Source organism: Bombina bombina, chromosome 5, assembly GCF_027579735.1.
Source record: "Bombina bombina isolate aBomBom1 chromosome 5, aBomBom1.pri, whole genome shotgun sequence".
NCBI classification, from domain to species: Eukaryota; Metazoa; Chordata; class Amphibia; order Anura; family Bombinatoridae; genus Bombina; species Bombina bombina.
The window spans coordinates 107,735,094-107,759,811 of NC_069503.1; the positions used below are offsets into that span (position 1 = coordinate 107,735,094).

General features: G+C 39.8%; 2 protein-coding genes across 2 annotated transcripts in view; both read left to right on the forward strand.

Moving 5' to 3' along the window:
* Positions 1 to 24,718, forward strand: part of LOC128661367 (uncharacterized) — a 145,430-nt gene that overhangs the window by 87,861 nt on the left and 32,851 nt on the right. The window lies entirely within an intron of this gene.
* LOC128660020 (oocyte zinc finger protein XlCOF6-like) overlaps positions 11,662 to 24,718 on the forward strand; it is a 286,538-nt gene continuing 273,481 nt past the window's right edge. The window contains exon 1 of the mRNA XM_053713621.1: positions 11,662 to 11,729. The gene's annotated coding sequence lies outside the window, so the exon portion shown is untranslated. The remainder of the gene's footprint in view (positions 11,730 to 24,718) is intronic.

A 24,718-nucleotide genomic window follows, 5' to 3' on the forward strand; every position in this document is an offset into this window, starting at 1 on the left:
ATAGGATGGCTGTGCAATACTCTGCAGGTCTGTGATCTAGGATGGCTGTGCAATACTCTGCAGGTCTGTAATATATTATGGCTGTGCCATACTCTGCAGATCTGTGATATTGGATGGCTGTGCAATACTATGCAGGTCTGTAATATAGGATGGCTGTGCAATAGTCTGCAGACCTGTAATATAGGATGGCTGTGCAATATTATGCAAGTCTGTAATATAGGATGGCTGTGCAATACTCTGCAGGTCTGTGATCTAGGATGGCTGTGCAATACTCTGCAGGTCTGTAATATAGGATGGCTGTGCAATATTTTTCAGCTCTGTAATATAGGATGGCTGTGCAATACTTGCCGATCTGTAACATATAGGATGGCTGTGCAATATTATGCAAGTCTGTAATATAGGATGGCTGTGCAAAACTCTGCAGATCTGTAATATAGGATGACTGTGCAATACTCTGCAGGTCTGTAATATAAGATGGCTGTGCAATACTCTGCAGATCTGTAATATAGGCTGGCTGTGCAATACTCTGCAGGTCTGTAATATAGGCTGGCTGTGCAATACTCTCAGATCTGTAATATAAGATGGCTGTGCAATACTCTGCAGATCTGTAATATAAGATGACTACAATACTTTGCAGATCTGTAATCAGGGCCGCCACTAGAAATTTTGGGGCCCCTGACTTAACCATTGATCCGGGCCCCCCCCCCCCCCTTTGACATGTGCAATTTTTGACCAAGTGACTAAAACGTATATGCACTTTATTCTTAAGTGTCTATTTAAACTTGGAAATGTTGTAAAGGTAGTAACATACAAACACACAGACGCACTCATACACTTAAACACACACACACACTCACACATAAGGACTCACATATAGACACTCTAGAAACACACTCAAACACAGACACCCAAACAGACACTCAGCACTTGTTTACATTGACCTGACAAGTAATGAGGTAAACTACAGTTTTGTAAAAAAAGGATATTTAGAAAACAAAATATGGAGTTCTGATTATCTTTTTGTAAAGGAAGATGCCAACGGTATGCAGTGGCTGAAAGGAAGGGCCCTGAACTGCCTAAACAATAATTTAAAGGTTAAATGGTAGATTGGTGATTTCCGGAAAGGTCTCATTAGTCTCAAAGTCTGTAGAAAGATGTGAATAATCAGTAGTAAGGTCAAAATGTCCTAAAAAGGAACAGATAATGGACACACACACAAACTCAAACTTGCACATACATCCAAGGAAACACTGACAGAGACAGCCTCAGAAGTCACACAAAGACATACACACACACACAGAGACACCCACAGAAAACACACAAAGACATACACACACAGAGAGACAACCACATAAAACCCAGATAGATAGACATACATACACACACCCTCACTGAGACATCCACAGAAAACACACAAGGACATACACACACCCTCACAGAGACACCCACAGAAAACACACACCCTCACAGAGACATCCACAGAAATCACAGAAAGACAGACAGACATACATACACACACACACACACCCTCACAGAGATATCCACAGAAAACACAGACATACACACCCACCCTCACAGAGGCATCCAGAGAAAATACACAAAGACAAACATACACACACACTCACAGAGACCCCCATAGAAAAAGCACATAGACATATGCACACACCCTCACAGACATCCACAGAAAATGCACAAAGAGATACACATCCACTCTCACAGAGAGACCCACAGAAAAAAAATACATACACACTCATAGAGACACAAACCAAAGCACAAAGACAAAAACACAGACACCCACAGAAACACTCACAGGAGGAAACATTTATGCACCTTGCATCCCCTAAATCAACAGTGTGTGACATGCATGATAAAAAAAAATGCAGAAATTAAGAGATCACTTTTTAAAGAATCATATTTGTAAATGTGCAAACAAAAATAATTCTGTGAATTCAAAATTGTACATTAATGATCTGGGTAGATGGCTAGATGACGAAAAGTACTTTTAAAAAGGTTAACATATGTTTGTTTTTTCCCCATTTTCCCCAACCAAGAGCACCACTTCAAATATAGTGTACAAATGTTCCCATCTATCAGCTGTACTTATGGATTTTAAAAATGCTGTACTCTATATGGTCTTGGTGGAACCATAAGCTGTGGTACTCATACCACAAAATGCAGGATTTAGGCATGTTGGTATGTATTTCAAAATTAAGTTAGCTGTAGTGTAAACAGAACAGTTTTAAGTTTACCTGTCTCATTTCAAACACTTAGCAATCTTAGTCTGAGAGTATAACATGTTATGCAGATGTAAACATCTTAGATAAAATGCCTCCTTGTATCTGGAAAGTCCTTGCATAAAGGGGCAGTAAACTGGAATGTAATATATATAGGAGGAAACATTTCCGCATGGTTTTAAATATAGAAATTCAATAGTATTGTCAAATAATCATAAATACACTGCTGCTAAAAATGTGTTTTTATGGACACCTGGCCCCACCATACAACTACTACCACACTGAAGTTACAATCTGAAATTGCACAAAAAAAACATTTGCTAAGTAAGTCCTACCTCCTCTGTAAATTAAAGTGATCTGCCGTCTGACTCAGGCACACACTGTACAAACAAAGTCCCTAGTCTGTCTCACACTGTGCACACTCAGAAATCCTCTCAAATGCTAATACTTTACTCCTTGTAATAACATTTCCCATGCTCAATTAGCACTCTGCTGTAGTACCCAATGGTGGCTGCCAAATTTTTTTTAGTTCTTGCCTCATGGGGCCCCCCTGGCCCATGGGGCCCCTGACAGGAGTCACCCCTGTCACCCCCTGATGGCGGCCCTGTCTGTAATATAGGATGTGCAATACTCTGCAGGTCTGTAATATAGGATGGCTGTGCAATACTCTGCAGATCTGTAATATAAGATGACTGTTCAATACTCTGCAGATCTGTATATGCAGGGATGTTTGTTATATGCAAAGATTTGTTTAATATACAGAGATGGCACTGAGTGTAATATGCAGATATGCAGAGGTGAATGTAATATACAGAAATGGCACTGGGTGTAATATGCCAGGGGTCATCTTAGTTAAGGTAGGCAGCACATCGGTGGGGGGGGGCGCTTCAGCTTTTGGTGCCTACAGGCACATACGCTGTAAATCCGGCCCTGACTGTGCAGCTCTCTGCTAGTGAAGAGTTAATACACAAGGTGCAGCTTTCTGTGCTAGTGAAGGGGTTAATACACATTGTGCTGCTCTTTGTGCTAGTGAATGGGTAATAAACACTGCTGCTTTCTGTGCTAATTAAGGGGTTAATACACAGTGTGCTGCTCTCTTTGCTAGTGAAGGGTTAATACAAGCTGTGCTGCTCTCTGGGCTATTGAAGGGGTTAATACACACTGCTGCTGTCTGTGTTAGTGAAGGGGTAATACACACTGTGCTGCTTATTATTACAAATTATTACAAAGTGCAGATCTTTTCAGTGCCAGTGAAAGTGCTAATATATATTGTTATTGGGTGTTTATGTATATACTGAGGCTATGACAGTGACAATGTGCTCAGTTAATAATTCTATTAATTTGCAGCATTTAAACATGTTAAAAAGCATCCAATTTGTCTTTGAAATGGTTGCATATTTTATTTTGTCTGATTGGCTGCTGCTTAACATGTGACTTCTAAGCATGTATTCTGGGAGATGTAGTTCAGTATTGAACTCACTGTTGTTCCCCCTCCCATTTACTTCCTGTGCAGCTGTTGCTGGGTGAGTGAGTCAGGCTGACGCTGTGTGTATTGTGTGTATTGTGTGATAAAACGTTTAGTTACTTTCTAGTCTTCTTAAAAAGTTTATATTTGTTATAAATGTTGTTCTTTTAATGCATGTTATTCATCTGCTTGTGCCAGGCAATGGGATACTAAGTGCTGTTCAACTCTTTGTGTTAGTGAAGGGTTAATACACAATGTAGCTCTTTGTGCTGGCTAAGGGAATTGATACACACTGTGCAGCTCTTTCTTAGTGAAGGGTTAATACACACTGTGAAGATGTCTGTGCTGGTGAAGGGGTTAATACAAAGTGCAGCTCTATTCTCAGTGCTAGTGAAAGTGCTAATATATATTGTGTAGCTTTATGTATATAGTGTAGCTGTAATGCACTAGTAGAGGATATGACAGTGACAATGGACTCAGTTACTAATTCTATTAATTTGCAGCCTTTAAACATGTTAAAAAGCATCCAATTTGTATTTTGTCTGATTGGCTGCTGCTTAACATGTGACTTCTCAGCCTGTATTCTGGATATTTAGTTTAGCATTGAACTGCTCTTTGTTCCCCTCCCATTTACTTCCTGTGCAGCTGCTGCTGGGTGAGTAAGTCAGGCTGTGTGTATTGTGTGATAAAACGTTTAGTGACTTTCTATTCTGCTTAAAAAGTTTATAATTGTTATAAATGTTGTTCTTTTAGTGCATGTTATTCATCTGCTTGTGCCAGGCAATGAGATACTAAACTGCTTTTCAACTCTTTGTGTTAGTGCATGAATAACACACTATAGTGCTCTCTGTGCTAGTGAAGGGTTAATACATGCTGTGATGCTCTCTGTGCTAGTGAAGGGTTAATACACACTGTGCTGCTCTCTGTGCTAGTGAAGGGTTAATACACACTGTGCTGCTCTCTGTGCTAGTAAAGGGTTAATCCACACTGTGCTGCCCTCTGTGCTAGTGAAGGGTTAATACACACTGTGCTGCTCTCTGTGCTAGTGAAGGGTTAATAAACACTGTGCTGCTCTTTGCGCTAGTAAAGGGTTAATCCACACTGTGCCGCTCTTTGTTAATGAAGGGGTTAATACACACTGTGCAACTCTTTGTTTTAATGAAGGGGTTAATACACTGTGTAGATCTCTGTAAGTGAAGGGGTTACTACAAAGTGCAGATCATTTCAGTGCTAATATATATTGTATAGCGTTATATATATAGTGTAGCTGTAATGCACTAGTAGAGGATATGGCAGTGAGAATTTGCTCATTTACTAATTATATAAATTTGCAACATTTAAACATGTTACAAAGCAACCAATATGTCTTTGAAATGTTTGCATATTTTCTTTTGTCTGATTGGCTGCTGATTAACATGTGACTTCTCAGCGTGTATTCTGGGTGATGTGGTTCAGTACTGAACTGCTCTTTGTTCCCCTCCCATTTACTTCCTGTGCAGCTGTTGCTGGGTGAGTGAGTCAGGCTGTGTGTATTGTGTGATAAATATTTGTGTCACTTTCTAGTCTTCTTAAAAAGTATACAGTTGTTATAAATGTTGTTCTTTTAGAGCATGTTACTCATCAGCTTGTGCCAGGCAGTGGGATAGTAAGAGCTGTTCAACAAGGGTTAATACACACTGTGTTGCTCGCTGTGCTAGTGAAGGGGTTAATACACACTGTGCTGCTCTCTGTACTAGTAAAGGGTTAATACACACTGTGCTGCTCTCTGTACTAGTAAAGGGTTAATACACACTGTGTTGCTCGCTGTGCTAGTGAAGGGTTAATACACACTGTGTTGCTCGCTGTGCTAGTGAAGGGGTTAATACACACTGTAGCTCTCTGTGCTGGTCAAGGGAATTTAATACACATTAATGTGCTTCTCTCTGTGCTAGTAAGGAGTTTTTGTTTTTTTATATATTTATTAATTCAACACAGAATAACAAAGAAGGAAATATTGCAACACAGAGCAAGTAACTATAAATAATTTTGTTGATATATTTTGCTTAAAGTGAAAGTAAATTGTGTACCTTTTCAACACACTACTGCATTGTCTATATGTCTAACAACAAAACCGCTATATTTTTTTAAAATAAAATTATTGATTTAGTTATTTATTTGATTACTTTATCGTTGTTCCGTTCTGCTCCTGACTCCTCCCATCTTCTAATTCCTATCATTTTGACTGTTTACATATAGAGCGGTCCCACCCGCTCCATACGTATCAGAGATGCGCGTTCCCAAAGACCCTTACTACATGCGTCTACTTCTACAATTGTGAAAATAAGAACAAGCCAATGTTAGTATAAAATAAAATAAAATCGTTGGTTTAGGCTTGCACACGGACCGAGGCACTTGCATTGCAAAACGTCTGCAGATGACGTATATGATCACTCAGGCAAAAATGTTATGCGCATGCGCGAATCAGCCACGCGCTTTCAAGCCTAAACAAAAAGATAGTATGTGTAACGCATGCGCAGATGCAAGAATAAGGCGATGACGTTGCTGCACGGCTGCCTATCGGCCAGAATTTCAATTGGCCCACATAAAAACGTGATCAGGAAGAAAATAATCAGAGAAAAAAACGGGTTGTTTTTAGCGACGGAAAAAGTACTAGTTTATTACAGGTAAAACTTGATTTTAACACAAGGAACAACAATTTCATGAATGAAAGTCCTATTGATTTAAAAGCTAAAATTAAATTACGGTTAGCAGCAAAGTAAAGTTTACTTTCACTTTAATAATAACAAAAATGAGCTAAATTAGCAAAGCAAGAATTTTTCTCTTATAACATTATGTAGTTTTGTATAGCATAACATAAAAAAATAAAGAAGGGAAAAACAAAACCCTCCCATCAAATAAGACATTTTTAATTTTATTTTTCATATGATTATGTTGTCTCATATTGTTCTAAAATTAATTTGGACTGTACATTTATAAGAAACAAAGAAAGATTAGGACTCTTTTTACCCTCCAGGAAGAGAAAAAAAAACATTCCTTGCACAAACTATTAGGAAATATAGTATCCATTCATTTTATATTTCTTTAGAAAATTCTATTAGAAAGACAATTTCCCCCATTTTTAGGATAATTTGTTGTTACTTAAGTACCCTTGACAACCAAAACCAGAACATCCTCACTTTAGGGCAATACCAGATGAAGTGAAGCAAAACAGCCAATGGAAAAGTACATCTTGTACACCCAGTCAGATCATTATTTTTCCATTTTCATACAGTATATCCTTTGGGGTAATATATGCTCTATTGATCAGTTTTATATGTGATTTCCATACTCTTGTAATACTTTTTGCAATTAAGTCAGCGTTTACGGTAGGATTGTCATATGACCATTTGGGTGATAAATCCTTTAATTGTATTTCCTCTTCTTTTTGTAGCAATAATTTGTACCTTCCCAATATTAAGGAATTGCCTTGTTGGAACAAGTTAATCCCAGTGTATATATACCCTCCCAATTTTTATAAAAATACCTCTAGATTAGCAGTGTTTAGAAAATGCTGTACTTGAAAATAGCTATAAATATCTTGATTACAAACATTATATACTTGCTTAAGATCATTGATTGAAGAAATACTAGTCCTACTTTGATCAATACATTGATAGAAATATTCCAGCCCTTTAACTTTCTGTTTTTTAAATAGATCTGTCTCCTGTCCTGACAAAAACATTGGATTTCCAGTAATGGCTAGATACTTTGAGCAATGAGAACGGCTAATAGTTTACAGAACTTTTTCCATGCAATTATGGGATTTTGAAAAGTTGCTATGCACTTTAATCCTAGGGGGCCAATACAGGAGATCAGTGTGGACCAAAGCTTTTAATGAATATGGCCTAAAAAAATTAAGACATAAATATTGGGTATTTACTAACCAATCAGGAACAATTTTCATTAGGTTTACTTGATTATATTTGGGAAACGAGGGAAGATGTAATCCTTAACTGGGAAAGTTTATGCAAGGATAATTTAGGTTTAAGGGAGAGAAAAAAGGAGGCGCCACAATAGTGTGAGATCGTAGGTATAAGGGACCCCCACAAAACGATACAGGATCACTTACTAGATGATGAGCACTTGAGAAGTGCCACAGGTGCAGGCTGAACTATTAAAAGCTGTCCAGCGAGCTTATCCTCACGATCCGATGGCCACAGGGTAAAATTCAAACATCCCCACATGTACTGGGGTCGGAAATGAGCCAAGTATTGGTATGGATTCCCCCTAATACGGTACCCAGGTACTATAGAGTATAGATGTATAGTCCTTATACAGAGTTCATGTAATGGAGATTTTTTCCTCCGGATGTCCACTAAATAGCGGGTATGCGGCAGCAAACACTCCTTCCAAGGCTGATGGCACCAGCGACGATCTGCTTCCGCCCTGGTGGTCTCTCCTGCAGTTCCGGTATCCACAGCAACTCCCCGGTCTGAGTGTCAATCCAGTGTAATTTAGGTTTAGCCTTTCCCTAAAAATAAGTTCAAACGTATTAATTTTTTTTTTTTTAAAGGTTTCTTTATTTAGTATCAAACAAAACATGATCAAAGTATTACATATTCAAGAATAAGATAGTCAATATATTCAAGTGACAAGCTTAGACTACACATAGCTGTAAGATTTAAGCTATTTCAAGTCCTGTATTTTGTGCCTCTCCTTTTGATAGTCCATTTTGAGGTTTTCAGGAGTTGAACATCTGTAACTTATACATTTCCAAAATTTGTGTCACATTAGACAATATCTAAATTATATACATGATATTTGTGTGGTGGGTATGTAGACCTATGTATTATGAGGGACCTGACAAATTATGAGCCCATACTTTTATTTCGGACACATACTCATTGACCCTAGAGTTCCTGATTGTAAATGGTGATATGTTTCTAATTGTAGGAGATTTTCTACTTGTGCCCTCCATTCTGTTACTGTGGGTACTGTGTTTGATTTCCAATATTTCGGAATTGGAGTTTTAGTGCTATTGATCATCAGTGTCAGTAATGTTTTAGCTATATCATTGCTGAGTTTGGGGAGTGATAATAAGAAAATGATTAGTGAGTAGTGATGTCGCAAACCTAAAATTATGGGTTCGCAATCTGCAAAAGTTTGCAAACCGCCATAGACTTCAATAGGCAGGCGAATTTCAAAACCCACAGGGACTCTTTCTGGCCACAATAGTGATGGGAAAGTTGTTTCAAGGGAACTAACACCTGGACTGTGGCATGCCGGAGGGGGATCCATGGCAAAACTCCCATGGAAAATTACATAGTTGATGCAGAGTCTGGTTTTAATCCATAAAGGGCATAAATCACCTAACATTCCTAAATTGTTCGGAATAACGTGCTTTAAAACATCAGGTATGATGTTGTATCGATCAGGTAGTGTAAGGGTTACACCCGCTTCACAGTGCGCAGTGTAGGTGATATACCTGCCCTGAACATGCTTTGCAGACCAGGTATCAGTGGTCAGATGGACCCTTGCCCCAACACTGTGTGCCAGACATGCCATTATAGCAGACTTATATGGCTTTGGCGTTGCTTTTTGGTAATTAGAAGGCTGCTAAATGCCACTGCGCACCACACGTGTTTTATGCCCAGCAGTGAAGGGGTTAATTATGGAGCATGTAGGCAGCTTGTAGAGTTAATTTTAGCTTAAGTGTAGTGTAGTAGACAACCCAAAGTATTGATCTAGGCCCATTTTGGTATATTTAATGCCACCATTTCACCGCCAAATGCGATCAAATTTAAAAAAACTTAAATTTTTTCGCAATTTTTGGTTTCTCACTGAAATTATTTATGGCACAAATTGTTGTAAATGCTTCTCTGGGATCCCCTTTGTTCAGAAATAGCAGACATATATGACTTTGGCGTTGCTTTCTGGTAATTAGAAGGCCGCTAAATGCTGCTGCTCATCAAACGTGTATTATGGCTAGCAGTGAAGGGGTTAATTAGGTAGTTTGTAGGGAGCTTGCAGGGTTAATTTTAGCTTTAGTGTAGAGATCAGCCTCCCACCTGACACATCAGACCCCCTGATCCCTCCCAAACAGCTCACTTCCCTCCCCCACCCCACAATTGTCCCCGCCATCTTAAGTACTGGCAGAAATTATGCCAGTACTAAATAAAAGGTTTTTAAATTTTGTTTGTTTTTTTTTAGCATATTTTCATATGCTGTGGTGTAGCATCCCCCCTTAGCCCCCAACCTCCCTGATCCCCCCAAAACAGCTCTCTAACCCTCCCCATCTGCCTTATTGGTGGCCATCTTGGGTACTGGCAGCTGTCTGCTATTATTTCACAGTCAAAAAAGTGTTGTTTTTTTTAAATGTACACTACTGTTACACCAGATATGAGTGGTGGAACTGGGCAAGTGGGCACAGTATACGCTGTGAGCCTGACACACACGCTGGCAGGCAGGCAGGCAGGCAACTGCAATTAGATTACACAGGAAAAAAAAAAAAAAGCAGACTGATGTTCTAGCCCTAAAAAGGGCTTTTTGGGGGTGCTGTCCTTACAGCAGAGATCAGATGAGTCCTTCAGGACTGTAGTGGACACTGAATACACTAGCCTAGCTATCGATTTCCCTATTAAATCAGCAGCAGCTACACTGTCCCTCCTCTCACTAAGAATGCAGCTTCCAAATGAATCTAAAATGGATGCTGTCCAGGAGGTAGGAGGGTCTGGGAGGGAGGGTCTGCTGCTGATTAGCTGGAATGTGCCTGCTGACTGTGAGGTACAGGGTCAAAGTATTACTCAATGATGACGAATAGGGGGCGGATCGAACATCGCATATGTTTGCCCGCCGCGGCGAACGCGAACAAGCTATGTTCGCCGGGAACTGGAAAGAGCCCACAGCTGCATTCATTACTTTTGGGAAATAAGAACCTGGCCACCAGGAGGAGGCAAAGACACCCAGCCAAAGGCTTAATTACTCCTCCCATTTCCCTCATCCCCCATTCATTCTCATACATAATGATTTATAGCAGGGCTGCAACTAATGATTATTTTTTCGACTAATCGAATAAAAAGTAAATACTTTTTTCCTATATTTGAAATAAAATACATATATTGAGTGTTATAAATATAAACTTTAGACTAAAACTTAACATTAACAACTGTTTGTCCAATTTTTTTAAGCAGCAGAACTAATTTATATAATTAAAGGGACAGTTTACTCAAAAATTTTCTTCCCTTTAATTTGTTCCCAATGATCCACTTTACCTGATGGAGTGTATTAAATTGTTTACAAGTAACTCCTTTACCCTTATATTGGCATTTGAAATTGTAAATTTAGCATGTGGTATCCCCACCTATTTTGAAAGTTTGTGGCCGCGCGTACCAGCTATAGATAAGCTTTGTAAACATAGCCAGCAGAAGAAATTACACTCCCAGTGTGATAAAGCAGAGATAAGGTAATAAAATGTTGATTTTCCATTGTTCTCTCAAAGTACTGGTGATTGTTTTATGGACAGATGTAAGATAAAGAAGCAGGTATATGTGCACAATGTGATACAATAATAAGATCTGATTATATCTACAAGCTCAACCTATTTTATTAGGCTGTGGCTTCAAAACACAAAATCAGAGCTTTAATATACAGAAATAAACCTCAAAAAGCTAATTTTCATACATTTTTTACTCTGCAGTTGGTAAAAAAAGCAATTGTAAACACATTAAGGGAAAAACTATTTTACAGTATACTGTCCCTTTAAGCAAAAAAAACCACAAACTGTTTGAAGAGAGGTAGAACTAATAATAGGTAGACCTCCACTGTTTATATCATTCTGTTATACACTCTTTCAGAAACTTTACATTGAAATATTCAAATGCTCCTGGCTGAGGCTGTCTCTTTTTTTTGCAAGGTATTTTTCCTGCAGCAGAGAAGAGGCACTCAGATGGTGTTGAGGTGTCTGAGATGCATAAGTAGGGTTTTGCCAATTTCACCAAGATGGGCTATTTTCTTTGTTAGCTCTCCACCAATGCAAGGGGCCTCTTAACAAAGTAAGCCTGGTCTTCATTCTGACATAAAATTATCTTGAATATCTATATGCAATGGTAAACAACCAGCTATAAGGTTAGGGGAAACAATATCTAGTCCACTCTTAAAATAGCAGTTATATACTTACAGAGGTTAAATTTGATACATATTCCAATTAATTAAAAATATTAAAATAAAAAAAGGCAAAAGGGCTAAAGACTTGCTATCACTAACAGGACACAGCCTTAAACTTTTATCTATAGCAGTGATATCAAACTCAAAGTATCTGGGGGCCACTGGCCAAGTGTTCTTTCCCCATGGGGGCTGCTTGAACTGAATCAGTACTCCGAAACGGGATATACTAGGAAATGGAAGTTACATTTATCCAAGTAGTAGTGAATAGTGGGAGTTGTAGCCCACAATAGACATACACAGTTGTATATTTATCTTGTGAGTACCAAGTGAAGTGATCATCTTGGTACTGTATAGCAGCATAAAAAGTGCCTTTATCCAACGCAGTGTGTGCTAGGAGTCTACACTAGATGCTTTGTCTTTATATTTGTCTTGTGAGTGCCTATATACAATATCAACTAGTTACACCTCTTAGAACCCTAAATAAAATTGACAGCTCAAAGTAATGGTTTACCTATTAAACAAGGGAGGGTCAGATGAAACTATCTTGAGGGCCGTATTTGGCCCTTGGGCCTGTACTTTGAGACCACTGATCTATAGAGAACATATAATCAACAATAGCAAGTGATCCGCTAAAAATTGTGCAAACAGGCAATAGTGACAAATGCCATCAATCTAGGGCTAGGTGTAAATAACAAGCTCAGCACTATATCATGCAAAGCATAGTCCCAAATCACCTGATATAAACAATACAAAGTATGACTCCTATTTTATTTCTGGGTTGCACATAAGACAGGAGTAGTTGTAAACTAAAAAGAAACTTGTAGTGTCCTGAAAAAGTGAAAAGTAAAATGTCTGTAGACGTCCTTTATGCTAAGGGCATAACCATAAAACACAATACCATGTGCAGGAGCTCATTAGAGTGAAGCAGCTGGTGTTGTGCACAGACCAACTAATTGCAAACCAACTAATCGATTTATGAGATTCGTTGACAACTATTTTCATAATCGATTAATATCGATTATGCCGGTTAATTGTTTCAGCTCTAATTTATAGCATTTTATAACAAAACAAAACCATATTTTCAAGCTTGAGGAGGTCTGTCTTATAATACATTTGTGGGGGTTGTTCCTGTTACCCAAATAGAAACAGATTTTTAGGTATCAGCCAACCACAATCCTGTATTTCTTTCATGTAATTGGCAAGAGTCCATGAGCTAGTGACGTATGGGATATACAATCCTACCAGGAGGGGCAAAGTTTCCCAAACCTCAAAATGCCTATAAATACACCCCTCACCAAACCCACAATTCAGTTTTTACAAACTTTGCCTCCTATGGAGGTGGTGAAGTAAGTTTGTGCTAAGATTTCTACGTTGATATGCGCTTCTCAGCATTTTGAAGCCCGGTTCCTCTCAGAGTACAGTGAATGTCAGAGGGATGTGAAGGGAGTATCACCTATTGAATGCAATGGTTTTGCTCACGGGAGATCAATTTCATAGGTTCTCTGTTATCGGTCGTAGATACTCATCTCCTACCTCCCTTATTCAGATCGATGATATACTCTCATATTCCATTACCTCTACTGATAACTGTTTCAGTACTGGTTTGGCTATCTGCTATATGTGTATGGGTGTCTTTCGGTAAGTATGTTTTTGTTACTTAAGACGCTCTCAGCTATGGTTTGGCACTTTATGCATTAATATAAAGTGAAGGGGTTAATACACACTGTGCAGTTCTCTGTGCTAGTGAAGGGGTTAATACACACTGTGCAGCTCTCTGTGCTAGTGAAGGGGTTAATACACACTGTGCAGCTCTCTGTGCTAGTGAAGGGGTTAATACACACTGTAGCTCTCTGTGCCGGTCAAGGGAATTTAATACACATTAATGTGCTTCTCCCTGTGCTAGTAAGGAGTGTAATATGCAGATATGCAGAGGTGAATGTAATATACAGAAATGGCACTGGGTGTAATATGCCAGTGATCATCTTAGTTAAGGTAGGCAGCACATCGGTGTGGGGGGGGGGGGCGCTTCAGCTTTTGATGCCTACAGGCACATAGGCTGTAAATCCGGCCCTGACTGTGCAGCTCTCTACTAGTGAAGAGTTAATACACAAGGTGCAGCTTTCTGTGCTAGTGAAGGGGTTAATACACACTGTGCTGCTGTTTGTGCTAGTGAATGGGTAATAAACACTGCTGCTTTCTGTGCTAATTAAGGGGTTAATACACACTGTGCTGCTCTCTTTGCTAGTGAAGGGTTAATACAAGCTGTGCTGCTCTCTGGGCTATTGAAGGGGTTAATACACACTACTGCTCTCTGTGTTAGTGAAGGGGTAATACACACTGTGCTGCTCTCTGTGCTAGTGAAGGGTTAATACAAGCTGTGTTGCTCTCTGGGCTATTGAAGGGGTTAATACATACTGTGCTGCTCTCTGTGCTAGTGAAGGGTTAATATGCACTGTGCTGCTCTCTGTGCTAGTGAAGGGTTAATATGCACTGTGCTGCTCTCTGTGCTAGTGAAGGGTTAATACACACTGTGCTGCTCTCTGTGCTAGTGAAGGGTTAATACACATTGTGCTGCTCTTTGTGCTAGTGAAGGGGTAATAAACACTGCTGCTTTCTGTGTTAATTAAGGGGTCCCAGAGGCAGAACTTTTTTTTTATTTTCTGCAATGAGATTTTTTTTTAGTGAAAATGTTTCTGCAGGTCATTTTTAAATAAAATAAAATTTTAAATTAGGCAGTTACACTAAAGCACCAGTACAATTGCAATGTGTTGGTTAACTGTAGAATAAAGCCATTTTTAAAGTTTTATAATATAGTGCAGTAGTTGAAAATTGCATTGCAAATTAGCTGCAGACAAATTTTTTTTTTAAAAATATCCCTTGAATAAATTTGTTTCCTTTTTCTCTTTGTCTAACATAGAAGTGTAGTATTAAAAAAGGTGCATTGCTCATACTTACATCTTACATTCAGAAAAAAACAGCTTTGCAAACTGGGAAAGGCTAGGGGGGGCGGGTTTGGAAAAATCCCTGAGAGCCAGTCAACAATTAATACACTGCTGTTTTGCAGCTCTACTGCATATTTGACTGCTCACTTCAAACAGCACTTTGCTCTGAATGCACTGTGTTAAGAAAAACGTACACAATGCAGCCAGAGCGCAGCTCTGTTTGAAAAGAATAGCCTAATGTGGAGCAGTGCTGCAAAGTTAAATCGCTGACAGTTCCTGCATGTGTCCCATTCTTTCTGCAGACATGCTGCATTTTCTGCGATGACATCTCAGATCACTGTATGTTCTGCCTTGGGGTAAGGGGTTAATACACACTGTGCTGCTCTCTTTGCTAGTGAAGGGTTAATACAAGCTGTGCTGCTCTCTGGGCTATTGAAGGGGTTAATACACACTGCTGCTCTCTGTGTTAGTGAAGGGGTAATACACACTGTGCTGCTCTCTGTGCTAGTGAAGGGTTAATACAAGCTGTGCTGCTCTCTGGGCTATTGAAGGGGTTAATACATACTGTGCTGCTCTCTGTGCTAGTGAAGGGTTAATATGCACTGTGCTGCTCTCTGTGCTAGTGAAGGGTTAATACACACTGTGCTGCTCTCTGTGCTAGTGAAGGGTTAATACACATACTGTGCTGCTCTCTGTGCTAGTGAAGGGTTAATACACATACTGTGCTGCTCTCTGTGCTAGTGAAGGGTTAATACACACTGTACAGCTCTCTGTGCTAGTGAAGGGTTAATACACACTGCTGCTCTCTGTGCTAGTGAAGGGTTAATACACATACTGTGCTGCTCTCTGGGCTAGTGAAGGGTTAATACACACTGTGCTGCTCTCTGTGCTAGTGAAGGGTTAATACACACTGTGCAGCTTTCTGTGCTAGTGAAGGGTTAATACACAATGTGTTGCTCTCTGTGTTAGTGAAGGGTTAATACACACTGTGCAGCTCTCTGTGCCAGTGAAGGGTTAATACACAATGTGTTGCTCTCTGTGTTAGTGAAGGGTTAATACACACTGTGCAGCTTTCTGTGCTACTGAAGGGGTTAATATACACTGTGCAGCTCTCTGTCTTAATGAAGGGGTTAATACACACTGTGTAAATCTCTGTGGGTTATTACAAAGTGCAGATCTTTTCAGTGCCGGTGAAAGTGCTAATATATATTGTTATTGTGTGTTTATGTATATACTGAGGCTTTAACCCCTTAATGACCAAGGACGTACGCCACACGTCCTCAAAAAAAAGACAGTTAATGACCGAGGACGTGTGGCGTACGTCCTTGGTCTGGAAAGCAGCTGGAAGCGATCCTGCACGCTTCCAGCTGCTTTCCGGTTATTGCAGTGATGCCTCGATATCGAGGCATCCTGCAATAACCCCCCTTGGCCATCCGATGCAGAGAGAGCCACTCTGTGGCCCTCTCTGCACCGGACATCGGTGGCCGGTATCGTTGGTGGGTGGGAGCAAGTCTGGGAGGCGGGTGGTCGGCCATCGATGTGCCGAATGGAGTGGAGGGGGGCGGGATCGGGGGCGGGAGGGGCGGGAGCGCGCACGGGAGCGCGCGCGTGCACGGGGGGGCGGCGGGCGGGCGCGTGCACGGGGCGGGAGCGGGAGGGAACCGCTGCACTACAGAAAAATAAACTGGGAGAAGTAAAAAAAATAAAGTTTTTAAAGCTGTTAATAAACAGCTAAGGGACCTGGAAGGGGTGGGGGGTTGATCTTGGGGGGGGGGGAAGCTACACTACAGAAAAGATCATTTAAAAAAATAAAAAGGCACATTTTTTTTACTACACTGGGTACTGGCAGACAGCTGCCAGTACCCAAGATGGCGCCCATTAAGGCAGAGGGGGAGGGTTAGAGAGCTGTTTGGTGGGGGATCAGTGAGGCTGGGAGCTAAGGGGGGATCCTACACAGCAGCATATGTAAATATGCTAAAAAAACACAAATAAAGCCCAAATATAGCTTTTATTTTAGTACTGGCAGAGTTTCTGCCAGTACTTAAGATGGCGGGGACAATTGTGGGGTGGGGGAGGGAAGAGAGCTGTTTGGGAGGGATCAGGGGGTCTCATGTTTCAGGTGGGAGGCTGAGCTCTACACTAAAGCTAAAATTAACCCTGCAAGCTCCCTACAAGCTACATAATTAACCCCTTCACTGCTAGCCATAATACACGTGTGAAATGCAGCGGCATTTGGCGGCCTTCTAATTACCAAAAAGCAACGCCAAAGTCATATATGTCTGCTATTTCTGAACAAAGGGGATCCCAGAGAAGCATTTACAACCATTTGTGCCATAATTGCACAAGCTGTTTGTAAATGATTTCAGTGAGAAACCTAAAATTGTGAAAAATTTAACGTTTTTTTTAATTTGATCGCATTTGGCGGTGAAATGGTGGCATGAAATATACCAAAATTGGCCTAGATCAATACTAGGGGTTGTCTACTACACTACACTAAAGCTAAAATTATCCCTAAAGGCTCCCTACATGCTCCATAATTAACCCCTTCACTGCTGGGCATAATACACGTGTAGTGCGCAGTGGCATTTAGCAGCCTTCTAATTACTAAAAAGCAACACCAAAGTCATATAAGTCTGCTATTTCTGAACAAAGGGGATCCCAGAGAAGAATTTACAACCATTTATGCTATAATTGCACAAGCTGTTTGTAAATAATTTCAGTGAGAAACCAAAAGTTTGTGAAAAAATTTGTAAAAAAGTGAACGATTTTTTGTATTTAATCGCATTTGGCGGTGAAATGGTGGCATGAAATATACCAAAATGGGCCTAGATCAATACTTTGGGATGTCTACTAAAAAAAAATATATACATGTCAATGGTTATTCAGGGATTCCTGAAGGATATCAGTGTTCTAATGTAACTAGCGCTAATTTTGAAAAATAATGGTTTGGAAATAGCAAAGTGCTACTTGTATTTATTGCCCTATAACTTACAAAAAAAGCAAAGAACATGTAAACATTGGGTATTTCTAAACTCAGGACAAAATTTAGAAACAATTTAGCATGGGTGTTTTTTGGTAGTTGTAGATGTGTAACAGATTTTGGGGGTCATAGTTAGAAAAAGTGTGTTTTTTTTTTCATTTTTTCCTCATATTTTATATTTTTTTTTATAGTAAATGATAAGATATGATGAAAATAATGGTATCTTTAGAAAGTCCATTTAATGGCGAGAAAAACTGTATATAATATGTGTGGGTACAGTAAATGAGTAAGAGGAAAATTACAGCTAAACACAAACACCGCAGAAATGTAAAAATAGCCTTGGTCCCAAACGGACAGAAAATGGAAAAGTGCTGTGGTCATTAAGGGGTTAATGTACTAGTAGAGGATATGACAGTGGCAATGTGCTCAGTTACTATTTTATTAATTTGCAGCATTTAAACAATGTTAAACAGCATCCAATTTGTCTTTGAAATGGTTGCATATTTTCTTTTGTCTGATTGGCTGCTGCTTAACATGTGACTTCTCAGCATAGTTTAGTATTGAACTGCTCTTTGTTCCCCTCCCATTTACTTCCTGTGCAGCTGTTGCTGGGTGAGTGAGTCAGGCTGTGTGTATTGTGTGATAAATATTTGTGTCACTTTCTAGTCTTCTTAAAAAGTATACAGTTGTTATAAATGTTGTTCTTTTAGAGCATGTTACTCATCAGCTTGTGCCAGGCAGTGGGATAGTAAGAGCTGTTCAACAAGGGTTAATACACACTGTGTTGCTCGCTGTGCTAGTGAAGGGGTTAATACATACTGTGCTGCTCTCTGTGCTAGTGAAGGGTTAATATGCACTGTGCTGCTCTCTGTGCTAGTGAAGGGTTAATACAAGCTGTGCTGCTCTCTGGGCTATTGAAGGGGTTAATACACACTGCTGCTCTCTGTGTTAGTGAAGGGTTAATACACACTGTGCAGCTCTCTGTGCTACTGAAGGGTTAATACACACAGTGCAGCTTTCTGTGCTAGTCAAGGGTTAATACAAGCTGTGCTGCTCTCTGGGCTATTGAAGGGTTAATACAAGCTGTGCTGCTCTCTGGGCTATTGAAGGGGTTAATACACACTGTGCTGCTCGCTGTGCTAGTGAAGGGGTTAATACATACTGTGCTGCTCTCTGTGCTAGTGAAGGGTTAATATGCACTGTGCTGCTCTCTGTACTGCTCTCTGTGCTAGTGAAGGGTTAATACACATACTGTGCTGCTCTCTGTGCTAGTGAAGGGTTAATACACATACTGTGCTACTCTCTGTGCTAGTAAAGGGTTAATACACACTGTGCTGCTCTCTGTGCTAGTCAAGGGTTAATACAAGCTGTGCTGCTCTCTGGGCTATTGAAGGGTTAATACAAGCTGTGCTGCTCTCTGGGCTATTGAAGGGGTTAATACACACTGTGCTGCTCGCTGTGCTAGTGAAGGGGTTAATACATACTGTGCTGCTCTCTGTGCTAGTGAAGGGTTAATATGCACTGTGCTGCTCTCTGTACTGCTCTCTGTGCTAGTGAAGGGTTAATACACATACTGTGCTGCTCTCTGTGCTAGTGAAGGGTTAATACACATACTGTGCTGCTCTCTGTGCTAGTGAAGGGTTAATACACACTGTACAGCTCTCTGTGCTAGTGAAGGGTTAATACACACTGTGCTGCTCTCTGTGCTAGTGAATGGTTAATACACATACTGTGCTGCTCTCTGTGCTAGTGAAGGGTTAATACACACTGTGCTGCTCTCTGTGCTAGTGAAGGGTTAATACACACTGTGCAGCTCTCTGTGCTAGTGAAGGGTTAATACACACTGTGCTGCTCTCTGTGTTAGTGAAGGATTAATACACACTGTGCTGCTCTCTGGGCTAGTGAAGGGTTAATACACACTGTGCTGCTCTCTGTGCTAGTGAAGGGTTAATACACACTGTGCTGCTCTCTGTGCTAGTGAAGGGTTAATACACACTGTGCAGCTTTCTGTGCTAGTGAAGGGTTAATATACACTGTGCAGCTTTCTGTGCTAGTGAAGGGTTAATATACACTGTGCAGCTCTCTGTGCCAGTGAAGGGTTAATACACAATGTGTTGCTCTCTGTGTTAGTGAAGGGTTAATACACACTGTGCAGCTTTCTGTGCTAGTGAAGGGTTAATACACACTGTGCAGCTTTCTGTGCTAGTGAAGGGTTAATATACACTGTGCAGCTCTCTGTGCCAGTGAAGGGTTAATACACAATGTGTTGCTCTCTGTGTTAGTGAAGGGGTTAATACACACTGTGCTGCTCTCTGTGCTAGTGAAGGGTTAATACACACGGTGCAGCTTTCTGTGCTACTGAAGGGTTAATACACACTGTGCAGCTCTCTGTGCTAGTGAAGGGTTCATACACACTGTGCAGCTTTCTGTGCTACTGAAGGGGTTAATATACACTGTGCAGCTCTCTGTCTTAATGAAGGGGTTAATACACACTGTGTAAATCTCTGTGGGTTATTACAAAGTGCAGATCTTTTCAGTGCCAGTGAAAGTGCTAATATATATTGTTATTGTGTGTTTATGTATATACTGAGGCTTTAATGTACTAGTAGAGGATATGACAGTGGCAATGTGCTCAGTTACTATTTTATTAATTTGCAGCATTTAAACAAGTTAAACAGCATCCAATTTGTCTTTGAAATGGTTGCATATTTTCTTTTGTTTGATTGATTGGCTGCTGCTTAACATGTGACTTCTAAGTGTGTATTCTGGGAGATGTAGTTCAGTATTGAACTGCTCTTTGTTCCCCTCCCATTTACTTCCTGTGCAGCTGTTGCTGGGTGAGTCAGGCTGTGTGTATTGTGTGATAAAACGTTTTAGTCACTTTCTAGTCTGCTTAAAAAGTTTATAATTGTTATAAATGTTGTTCTTTTTATGCATGTTATATATCTGCTTGTGCCAGGCAATGGGATACTAAGTGAAGGGTTAATACACACTGTGCTGCTCTCTGTGCTAGTGAAGGGGTTAAAACATAATGTGCAGCTCTTTCTTAGGGGGGGGGTTAATACAAACTGTATTAGATGTATATGCTGGTGAAGGGGTTAATACAAAGTGCAGCTCTATTCTCAGTGCTAGTGAAAGTGCTAATATATATTGTGTAGCTTTATGTATATAGTGTAGCTGTAATGCACTAGTAGAGGATATGACAGTGACAATGTGCTCAGTTACTAATTCTATTAATTTGCAGCATTTAAACAATGTTACAAAGCATCCCATTTGTCTTTGAAATGGTTGCATATTTTATTTTGTCTGATTGGCTGCTGCTTAACATGTAACTTCTCTGCATGTATTCTGGGAGATTTAATTCACTATTCAACTGGCCTTTGTTCCCCTCCCATTTACTTCTTGTTCAGCTGCTGCTGGGTGAGTGAGTCAGGCTGTGTGTATTGTGTGATAAAACGTTTTAGTCACTTTCTAGTCTTCTTAAAAAGTTTATAATTGTTATAAATGTTGTCCTTTTAGTGCATGTTATTCATCTGCTTGTGCCAGGCAATGGGATACTAAGTGCTGTTTAACTCTTTGTGTTAGTGCATGAATAACACACTATACTGCTCTCTGTGCTAGTGAAGGGCTAATACACACTGTGCTGCTATCTGTGCTAGTTAAGGGTTAATACACACTGTGCTGCTCTCTGTGCTAGTTAAGGGTTAATACACACTGTGCTGCTCTCTGTGCTAGTGAAGGGTTAATACACACTGTGCTGCTCTCTGTGCTAGTGAAGGGTTAATACACACTGTGCTGCTCTCTGTGCTAGTGAAGGGTTAATACACACTGTGCTGCTCTCTGTGCTAGTGAAGGGTTAATACACACTGTGCTGTTCTCTGTGCTAGTAAAGGGTTAATACAGACTGTGCTGCTCTCTGCGCTAGTAAAGGGTTAATCCACACTGTGCTGCTCTCTGTGCTAATGAAGGGGTTAATACACACTGTGCAACTCTTTGTTTTAATGAAGGGGTTAATACACTGTGTAGATCTCTGTAAGTGAAGGGTTAATACAAAGTGCAGATCTTTTCATTGCAAGTGAAAGTGCTAATATATATTGTATAGCGTTATGTATATAGTGTAGCTGTAATGCACTAGTAGAGGATATGGCAGTGACAATGGACTCGGTTACTAATTATATAAATTTGCAACATTTAAACATGTTACAAAGCATCCAATATGTCTTTGAAATGTTTGCATATTTTCTTTTGTCTGATTGTCTGCTTTTCAACATGTGACTTCTCAGCGTGTATTCTGGGTGATGTGGTTCAGTACTGAACTGCTCTTTGTTCCCCTCCCATTTACTTCCTGTGCAGCTGTTGCTGGGTGAGTGAGTCAGGCTGTGTGCATTGTGTGATACATATTTGTGTCACTTTCTAGTCTTCTTAAAAAGTATACAGTTGTTTATAAATATTGTTCTTTTAGAGCATGTTCCTCATCAGCTTGTGCCAGGCAGTGGGATAGTAAGAGCTGTTCAACACGGGTTAATACACACTGTGTTGCCATACCCCCCAACTGTCCCGATATTCGCGGGACAGTCCCGATTTTAGGGGTCTGTCCCCCTGTCCCGGGTTGCTAGCCATCTGTCCTGATTTCCCTGTGGAAAAGGAATGGTGTGTGGGTTAAGCAGGAGTAAGAAGGCTGTATACACTCTGACCACGGGTAATGGTAACCTCTCTAACTTACCTCTGGTAGTGATGATGTCTAACCCCTGGTGATAATAATACTAGCATGCCTTCAGTTTTATACAATGAGCAGTGCTAATACCAGGGTAATGAACAGTGGCAGCCGCAGAAAGCCAGCTAATGTGCTTGCCAACCCCAGGACCCCATACAATGAATTACAGATACCCATATGTGATGTAGTGTGTGTGTTTATCTGTATCCATAACTGTGTGTGTGTGTATAGAATATTATTGGGGAATGCAATGTCTTTGCAAAGGCTAATTAAATACATAGCTCACATAGCCATACCAGTGGTTTGAGCTTGTGTTTGATTTGTTGCCTAAGTGTATTAAAATATATGACTTTATTAAGAATTTTATTTATATTCCTTTGGTCTTATGATTTTTTAAGTCCCGCCCACCACATTTCAAATTTTCCCTCTTTAAATTTTGAAATGTTGGGAGGTATGTGTTGCTCGCTGTGCTAGTGAAGGGGTTAATACACACTGTAGCTCTCTGTGCTGGTCAAGGGAATTTAATACACATTAATGTGCTTCTCTCTGTGCTAGTAAGGAGTTTTTGTTTTTTTAGATATTTATTAATTCAACACAGAATAACAAGGAAGGAAATATTGCAACACAGAGCAAGTAACTATAAGTAATTTTGTTGATATATTTTGCTTAATAATAACAAAAATGAGCTAAATTAGCAAAGCAAGAATTTTTCTCTTATAACATTATGTAGTTTTGTATAGCATAACATAAAAAAATAAAGAAGGGAAAAACAAAACCCTCCCATCAAATATTATCCCTGTAAGGATTACTCTGACAATTTCCCCTCTAAGTATCATGTTCTGGACATATTCTGAAGTCTGAAAGAGGGCTACATACTGCATTTGTAATGAGACTGGGGAGTCAGTAATGAAGCATCCTCGTTTTTTTTAAAGACACTTTTAATTTTATTTTTCATATGATTATCTTGTCTCATATTGTTCTTGGACAGTACATTTATAAGAAACAAAGAAAAATTAGGACTCTTTTTACCCTCCAGGAAGAGAAAAAAAAAACATTCCTTGCACAAAGTATTAGGAAATATAGTATCCATTCATTTTATATTTCTCTTGTTGAGTGTATCCAGTCCACGGATCATCCATTACTTGTGGGATATTCTCCTTCCCAACAGGAAGTTGCAAGAGGATCACCCACAGCAGAGCTGCTATATAGCTCCTCCCCTAACTGCCATACCCAGTCATTCTCTTGCAACTCTCAACAAAGATGGAGGTCGTGAGAGGAGAGTGGTGTTTTATACTTAGTTTATTTCTACAATCAAAAGTTTGTTATTTTTAAATGGTACCAGAGTGTACTGTTTATCTCAGGCAGTATTTAGAAGAAGAATCTGCCTGCGTTTTCTATGATCTTAGCAGAAGTAACTAAGATCCATGGCTGTTCTCACATATTCTGAGGAGTGAGGTAACTTCAGAGGGGGAATAGCGTGCAGGTTTTCCTGCAATAAGGTATGTGCAGTTATATTTTTCTAGGGATGGAATTTGCTAGAAAATGCTGCTGATACCGGATTAATGTAAGTAAAGCCTTAAATGCAGTGATAGCGACTGGTATCAGGCTTATTAATAGAGATACATACTCTTATAAAAATGTAATATAAAACGTTTGCTGGCATGTTTAATCATTTTTATATGTGTTTGGTGATAAAACTTATTGGGGCCTAGTTTTTTTCCACATGGCTGGCTTGAATTTTGCCTAGAAACAGTTTCCTGAGGCTCTCCACTGTTGTAATATGAGTGGGAGGGGCCTATTTTAGCGCTTTTTTGCGCAGGAAAAATTACAGACACAGACATCCAGCTTCTTCCTGCATGATCCAGGACATCTCTGGAGGGCTCAAAAGGCTTCAAAGTTGTATTTGAGGGAGGTAAAAAGCCACAGTAGAGCTGTGGCAGTTGTTGTGACTGTTTAAAAAATGTTTTTGTCATTTATTATTCAGTTTTTGGTCTTAAGGGGTTAATCATCCATTTGCAAGTGGGTGCAATGCTCTGCTAACTTGTTACATACACTGTAAAAATTTCGTTAGTGTAACTGCCTTTTTTCACTGTTATTTCAAATTTTGACAAAATTTGTGTTTCTTAAAGGCGCAGTAACGTTTTTTTATATTGCTTGTAAACTTGTTTAAAATGTTTTCCAAGCTTGCTAGTCTCATTGCTAGTCTGTTTAAACATGTCTGACACAGAGGAAACTACTTGT